At 33.1% G+C, this 7,383-nt stretch overlaps 1 pseudogene across 1 annotated transcript; it reads left to right on the plus strand.

Moving 5' to 3' along the window:
• The first annotated feature begins 2,246 nt into the window (after window positions 1–2,246).
• On the plus strand, window positions 2,247–6,730 carry LOC149182593 (formate dehydrogenase, chloroplastic/mitochondrial-like; annotated as a pseudogene). Its single transcript, XR_016257146.1, has 7 exons — window positions 2,247–2,658; window positions 4,681–4,866; window positions 4,991–5,193; window positions 5,357–5,508; window positions 5,645–5,769; window positions 6,131–6,242; window positions 6,517–6,730. The product of XR_016257146.1 is annotated as a formate dehydrogenase, chloroplastic/mitochondrial-like (transcript).
• Window positions 6,731–7,383: the final 653 nt, after the last annotated feature.

Here is a 7,383-nt window from a genome sequence, read left to right on the forward strand (position 1 = left end):
ACATCAATATGAATTTTAAATGATTAAAAAAGTGTACAATATAATTTTATTTCTATACTGTATAAATTTTAAGAAAAACATCTCTAAATAATTATAATTTTTATAATGATATTTTGACTTTTAAATTTATGTTAAAAGAGCATATTAATTTATACCAATAAAAAAATAAAGAAAATTAATTTTTATAATGCAAATAAAAATTGAAATTAATTTTAGTTTATTAAATTTTTTAAATAAAATATAATTTCATATTAATTTATATAATTTTTTAATTTTTTAATAATGGAGATAATTTTAAAATATTATTATTATTTTTATTTTTAATGAACAATCTAATTTTAGTTGTAACTTTCAACCCAAAAAAAGTATTAAATTTAAAAAGAATTGAATTATCACTATTAATTAACTTATTCCTATAAATTGCATTATATAAATATTAATTGATTTCAACAAAGGTTTTTGGTAGTAATTACATAAGAGAAATTTTTGGCCAACGCTCTTCGAACCAACAAGTGTGGTTCATCGTGAGTGACCAAATAAAAAGGCTTTAAAATAAATAAATAATAGAAATAACTTGGAAACATACACTATAATAAAAATTAGAAAATAAGATATGATTAAATTAAAAAAAAATTATGACTCTATTAATTTCATTTATATATTACTTAGTTATAAAATAGTTATTTTTCAATTTACCAATTCCATTAAAAAAAAAAATTATTAAGAAAATCACTAACCTAGCTTATTTTTCTTTCCCCTTTATTTATACCAAAAATAACCTTTTGATGAAAATATTGTTTGATTTTAGACTTTTATAATCCATAATGATTTTGATAAAGTCTTTCGGATTAATCACATTTCAAGTTGTTGGTCGACATTTCGAACCAATTAATGTGGTTCATCCTCATGACAAAGGTGAAAAAATCAATCTATCAACTTGTTTAAATAGTAGAGATATGGTTCATCCTCATGACAAAGGTGAAAAAATCAATCTATCAACTTGTTTAAATCGCAGAGATGCATCCAGCTATTAGGGGAATAAAATATTTTAATTAAACATCTCTGAACATTTGATAAGAGAATAGGTCAATATATTAAAAAATTAACATAAAAATAAATATCTAATCCTTTATTTGAAATGGTCAAATATATTATGTTATAAAAATTCAAAAAGTCAAAATTATACTAATAAATATTTAATTAGTTACTTGAATTGATTGATTAATATATTATATTATAGGAAATTAAAAAAATACCAAAACAAATCTTAGTTAATTAAGGAAGAATAAAATAAATAAATAATTATAAATAAATAAATGGAAATTAAAATAAATTATATATATATAGTTAATTAAAAGAAAAAACAAATTTAATAAAAATAAAAGGGACAGATTTTCCTTAGAAGTTGATTAAGATGTTTGAATTTTCAAACTTGTCATTATCTAAAAGTTTCACTAGAAAGTAAGTGAAGGTGAATGAATCTAACCATTCATATGACAAGAAGCCAATTAACCATTCATATGACAAGAAGTCAATTAACCGTTGATATGACAAGGAGCCAATTTAGTTGAACAATTATAAAATTAACCATTCAAATGACTAGAAGTCAATTTAGTTGACCAATCATAAAAGTAACCATTCATTGGACAAGAAGCCAATTTAGATATCAAACTTGTGATTGGAATAAATTTGACTGGAAAATATACCCAAAAAAATACTTCCAAAATATAAAATAATTAAAATACTAGTTAAACTTCTAGTACATGGGAACAACATGGGTAAATAAAGAAGTTATATAGTGTTTGATTAAACCACAACTTTAAAATTAAATGATTAACTATAAAATGACATGTGACCATATTTTAAATGTGGAATGAAAATGTGTGTGTAGTAGTAGGTGTAATTGTGGGGATTATTATGTCCAGCAAAAATGTAAAATAATAATAAAAAATATGTATTCTTGTAAGATTACAGGATCATCAGGATCTGGATCTGTCTGTAATGTAGAAGAAATCCACAATCTAACTAATGTATGCTGATGGTGTCCTATACGTCTCATCATCTGGAGACTCACTCGCAAATTGAATTGAAACCAGAAATCACCACATATTTAAGGCAACCAACCCCTGGGGCCAAATTCATCCATTCACCATTGCTAGTCATCATGGCAAGCAGGACATCTGTTATATCTGCATTCCGAGTTGCGAGTAGAAGGCCAATCTGCTCCCTAGTCTCTTCTGTCAGAGAATTGCATGTAAGTGATGATCGATCACCCTCGCTTCTTTTTTGTCGGGATTGAAGTTGGGTAAGATGATGCTTGCTTGCCACGTATGAAGGTCTGAGATACAAGTATAAGTAGGCTGGTTTACCCGGAGAAGGCAGTATCAAGTTTCAGTTATCACTCTCATTAACAAAACAAGATTATATATTTTCTTACATTCTCTGCTTCCTATTTTTCTAATTTATATGCTCTTATTATGTTTCAGGCACCTGCAGGGAGTAATAAAATTGTTGGAGTCTTTTATAAAGCCAACGAATATGCTTCGCCCAATCCAAACTTTCTCGGGTGTGTTGAGAATGCTTTGGGCATACGAGAATGGCTGGAATCTAATGGTCACCAGTACATTGTGACAGATGACAAGGAAGGTCCTGACTGTGGTAAGTTAGCAGTGATTTCTTTTGTTGTTATGTCTAAGTTAGCACTCCTGCAAAATAAAATAAATAAAATAAAATTAATGTGTCTTTTGGAATCTAATGGTCACCAGTACATTGTGACAAACGACAAGGAAGGTCCTGACTGTGGTAAGTTAGCAGTGATTTCTTTTGTTGTTATGTCTAAGTTAGCACTCCTGCAAAATAAAATAAATAAAATAAAATTAATGTGTCTTTTTGAACTTCTTAATTTGAAATCATCGAACATATGCATAGAAGTTGCACAGGGGATCTGTAGGTTCATAACATAGAAGGGAAATTTTGAACCAGTGTTACAAGATCGTGGCTTGAACTTGCCATTATCCGAGTTTCATGGAAATGTAGTTTTCCAACTTGTCTGAGTCAAACTTGGCTGTTGACACAGAGTTTGATTTTCCAACTTGTAACTTGTTTGTTGACAAAGTTTGACTGTCAACACGAGTTTGACCTCTGAGTATGAGTATGACTTAGTTGACTGAATGAAACTCGTGTAATAAAAACCCTCATCTAGCCCAATTTAGGTTATTTTTACCTCTACTAGGTTCATTGCTCCTCTACTAGGCGATTAATTTCTGTGAAAGAGACTGAAGGGAGGTCATGTTGTCGCACTCACCATTGCTTATATATTTTCATCAAAATATATACGTGTATATCTTTATATTTTTGTTCTACTCTCCAATTTTGTCCCGAATTTTTTCCTTATCCTTGCCCAAAACTTGGCCTCCCCGAATTTTCCTTGATTATGCATCTAGTAACGCTTGAAGGGAGCTGTGCTAAACGACATCTCCTTTTTTAAACTATTAGAAGCCCCCCAAATGCCCTGTTTCTTTCTGTATCCATGTATACCGCTAGGCTATATGTGTTCTCTGTGTTGGTGAGGCGATAACATGGAATTTAAATTCCCTACTAGGCTACATGTACTGTGCTGTCGAATTGGCCCCGTGAAACTTTAAATCATGATAACTGATTTGGAATTGCGATTTTTTATCTGCTAGGACACACTCATCATCAAGCTATGTACACCAAACTTCTTAATAAATGAATAAACTGTGGTCTAATTGTTAGCAGGTCTCATCATCAAGCTATGTACACCAGACTTCGTAATAAATGAATAAATTGTGGTCTAATCAGGTCTCATTTGTCTTACTGTAGTTACTAGCCATCAAAAGCACAAAAAATGATTTAGAGCTAATGCTAAATGTGTATCAGCAGGGTTTTGCTTGGTAGAGTTTCTTTGACTGCTGGACAGGGCACCATCTATGTTGATTCTTGTATTGTAGAATATTCTTGAAAAACAGTTTCCCTAGAAACCTGAGACGACCTTCTAACTCAACTCATATGTCTTTGACGTGGGAGGAAGGTATAATTATATGGTACCTAGTAACATCATACTCAAACTCCACATCACCTGGAGTCATCTTTCTTTTTTCAGGTCCTGAAAAATATTGTCCCACAGTTTAGGTGTTCCAAGCATCTTGCTAGCCCCCTGCAGATTTCCTCCCTCTTCCCCATTTTTTCTGGATGGATGACGAGGGTAATAACCAACTGCTAGCTGAAATACCAACTGGTAACCCCAAGGTATTTATTGATATTTGCTCCCGTGAAGAGCCACCCACCCCTTAGGATATAAAATCGTGTTATCTGTTGTTGTTATTGATATGGATGAATAGTTTATGTCCTAGACTTCTTTTTGTTCCTCATATCCTGAATAATAATCAATCTAGATGGTATCGTATGTGCTGCTTCAGAAAGTGAGATTTACAGAATATATATCTTGTCGAACAAGTCATAAATGGCTTCTGGTTATTCACAATTGAAGTTGGGTGGTTGTTTAATCCACAATCCAATCTATTAATTTTCTAGGATGCCTTCCCTTTCCTACTTCTTGCTACCATGGATCGTCCAAATCAGTGTATTGCTTGCTTGCTTTTACATTTGAGAATTGTAACCCACTGCGGACTAAACTTACACAATTAATTTCCTTTTCAGAACTTGAAAAGCACATACCTCATGCACATGTTTTGATTTCTACGCCTTTCCACCCTACATATGTGATAGTATAGAGGATCAAGAAGGCAAAGAACTTAAAGCTTCTTTTGACAGCTGGTATTGGTTCTGATCACATTGATCTAAATGCTGCAGCAGCCGCTGGTGTGACTGTCGCAGAAGTTACAGGTACTATTTCTGAAATTATACCGCTTGTCACTGCCCTGTTCACGCTATGGACATTTTAGTATGAACAAGTTTCTGCAATGATTCTTCATAATTTAACTGACGCCTTCTTCAACAATTTTTACAGCAAGTAATGTGGTGTCCGTGGCAGAAGATGAGCTGATGCGCATTCTCATATGGATGTGAAACTTTGTGCCTGGATATAAGAAAATTGTTGAGGGTGATTGGAAAGTGGCAGTAATTTCTTACAGGTCATATGATCTAGAAGGGAAAACTATTGGTACTATTGGTGCAGGGAGTATTGGAAAAGAACTACTTAAGCATTTGAAGGTATTCATTCTTAGGATCTAGTACTACTTCATGATGTTGCAAACTTCTTTTCAAAAATCAGTGCTCCATAATTCTTATGCATGCATGTTGTTTGTTTGAAAATTTCAATCTAATAATAATAAACATTACATGATGTTGAATTGAATTGTGTTCCTTTGTACAGCCCTTCAATTGTAAGCTTCTTTACCACGACTGTCTTTCTATTCGACCCGAATTGGAAAAGGAAACTGGAGCAACTTTGGAGACAAATCTTGACGAAATGCTACCTAAATGTGATGTACTTGTCATTAATATGCCTCTTTCTGACAAAACTAGGTGTGCCTTATCACAATTTCATAAATAATCTCTCCCATTATTTACTCAGACATCAATAACACCTATATATTTTATACAACTTGTGAACAGAGACCTAATTATTGTTTCTCTTGCCCTTTCCTTTTGGTTACAATAGGGGAATGTTTAACAAGGAGAAAATCAGCAAGCTGAAGAAGGGTGTATTGATTGTGAATAATGCTCGAGGGGCCATCATGGATGCTCAAGCAGTTGTTGATGCTTCTGCAAGTGGACACATTGGAGGTCAGTTATATTTATTCAACTCCTCTTCATATTGCCTCCTTCCCAGTGTCAATAATGGACATACAAGTCCCATCATGAAACATTTCTCTAAGATTCAGAAAGAGCATGATGATACGTTGCTAATAAAACAATGTAACTGTACTTTTGTGCTTTGGCAGTCCTTTTGTCATTCATTCTCGGACGCAATTACAAGACTATGAATCGTTTTTCTGTGTTTTAAATTTCTAAACTATCAATGTTCCCATTTGTTAGAACAAGTTAGTTTGCCAATTGCAGTGATGGAAACAGGCACATTGCTAACTGCCAATTGCAGTGATGGAAACAGGTACATTGCTAACTCTTGGGACTTTCTGCAATGCAGGTTACAGTGGAGATGTTTGGTTTGCTCAACCTGCTCCAAAAGATCATCCATGCGCTCCATGCCAAACCATGCTATGACTCCCCATATCTCTGGGACTACAATAGATGGCCAAGTGTCTGATTTCATCCAATTTCACCCCTTTCTTTCTAGCAATTGCTTTGATTGACAAACATACCTCATAAATAATTCAAAAAGTCAATTATATTGCATCATGCTCCATGTTCCTCATAAATAATTCAGAAAGTCAATTATATTGCACAAAGCTTTAATGCTCTCATTAATTTATCTTTTTTGTCATCTTTGGAAGCAAAAAATAAGAATCATAAAAAATACACAAATATTCTTGAGAGTTTTCTCACTAATTGTTCTCAAAATCTCTACTTCAGATAAGGTATGCAGCTGGAACAAAGGATATGCTAGACAGATACTTCAAGGGAGAAGATTTCCCTTCGCAGAATTATATTGTGAAGGAAGGAAAGTTGGCCAGTCAATACCTATAAAAAATTCATGTTGGATGCTAAAGCAGATGATTCATCCTGTTGAAGGCTGCTTTATCTGGAATAACAAGCAAGAGACAGAACAGAGCTCGCTTCCCTCGAATAAAACAACGCATCAAATATTGAACTGTCAAATACATTCCTGAGAGCAATGATGCTTCAAAGCATTATGCAGGAATGAATGATACAAGATTAGCATGAAGCTCATTCCATTTGATTGATTTTATAGGTTAGTAGTTTTGAAATAAAGAAAATCTAAAATAGAGTGAATTCAGCACTTTGGCCCTTTGTGCCTATTGATGCATGAAGTTGGCTCACAGATTCAGCTAATGCTATGCATCTTTTCTACTAGCAGAGAAATGAACCTTTTTTCGTGTATGGAAGGGTAGGTTTCTACCTTGTCCTGGTGTGGTTTTCAGATAATCCTATGTTGAAGTTTCTCTTGATTATAGTCATATTCAAGTCATTGACTTTTCTTGGTATTTAATTTTTAGTGTTTATGTTGCCTGATTTGGTGAATATATAGTATTTGGGTAAATCTCTGGTAAATGGGGTTCCACTTCATTTCTGGACTTCTAGGTTCTATATTAGACCATGTGCAAGGAGGTAGAAGACCATGTAATTCTTACAAAATAAGATAAAAAGTTTAACACTCTCCCTTTGAGAAAAGTGTTCTCTACCAAGCTTTGTCTGTCCTTTCCCAAGAGCCTAGTCAAAATTCCTGCCACCTGTGAATTTCAGGGAACCTACTCAAGA

This window comes from Pinus tabuliformis, chromosome 3_2, assembly GCF_031772625.1.
Source record: "Pinus tabuliformis cultivar Carrire ecotype Pingquan chromosome 3_2, CPIR1, whole genome shotgun sequence".
Lineage (NCBI taxonomy): Eukaryota > Viridiplantae > Streptophyta > Pinopsida > Pinales > Pinaceae > Pinus > Pinus tabuliformis.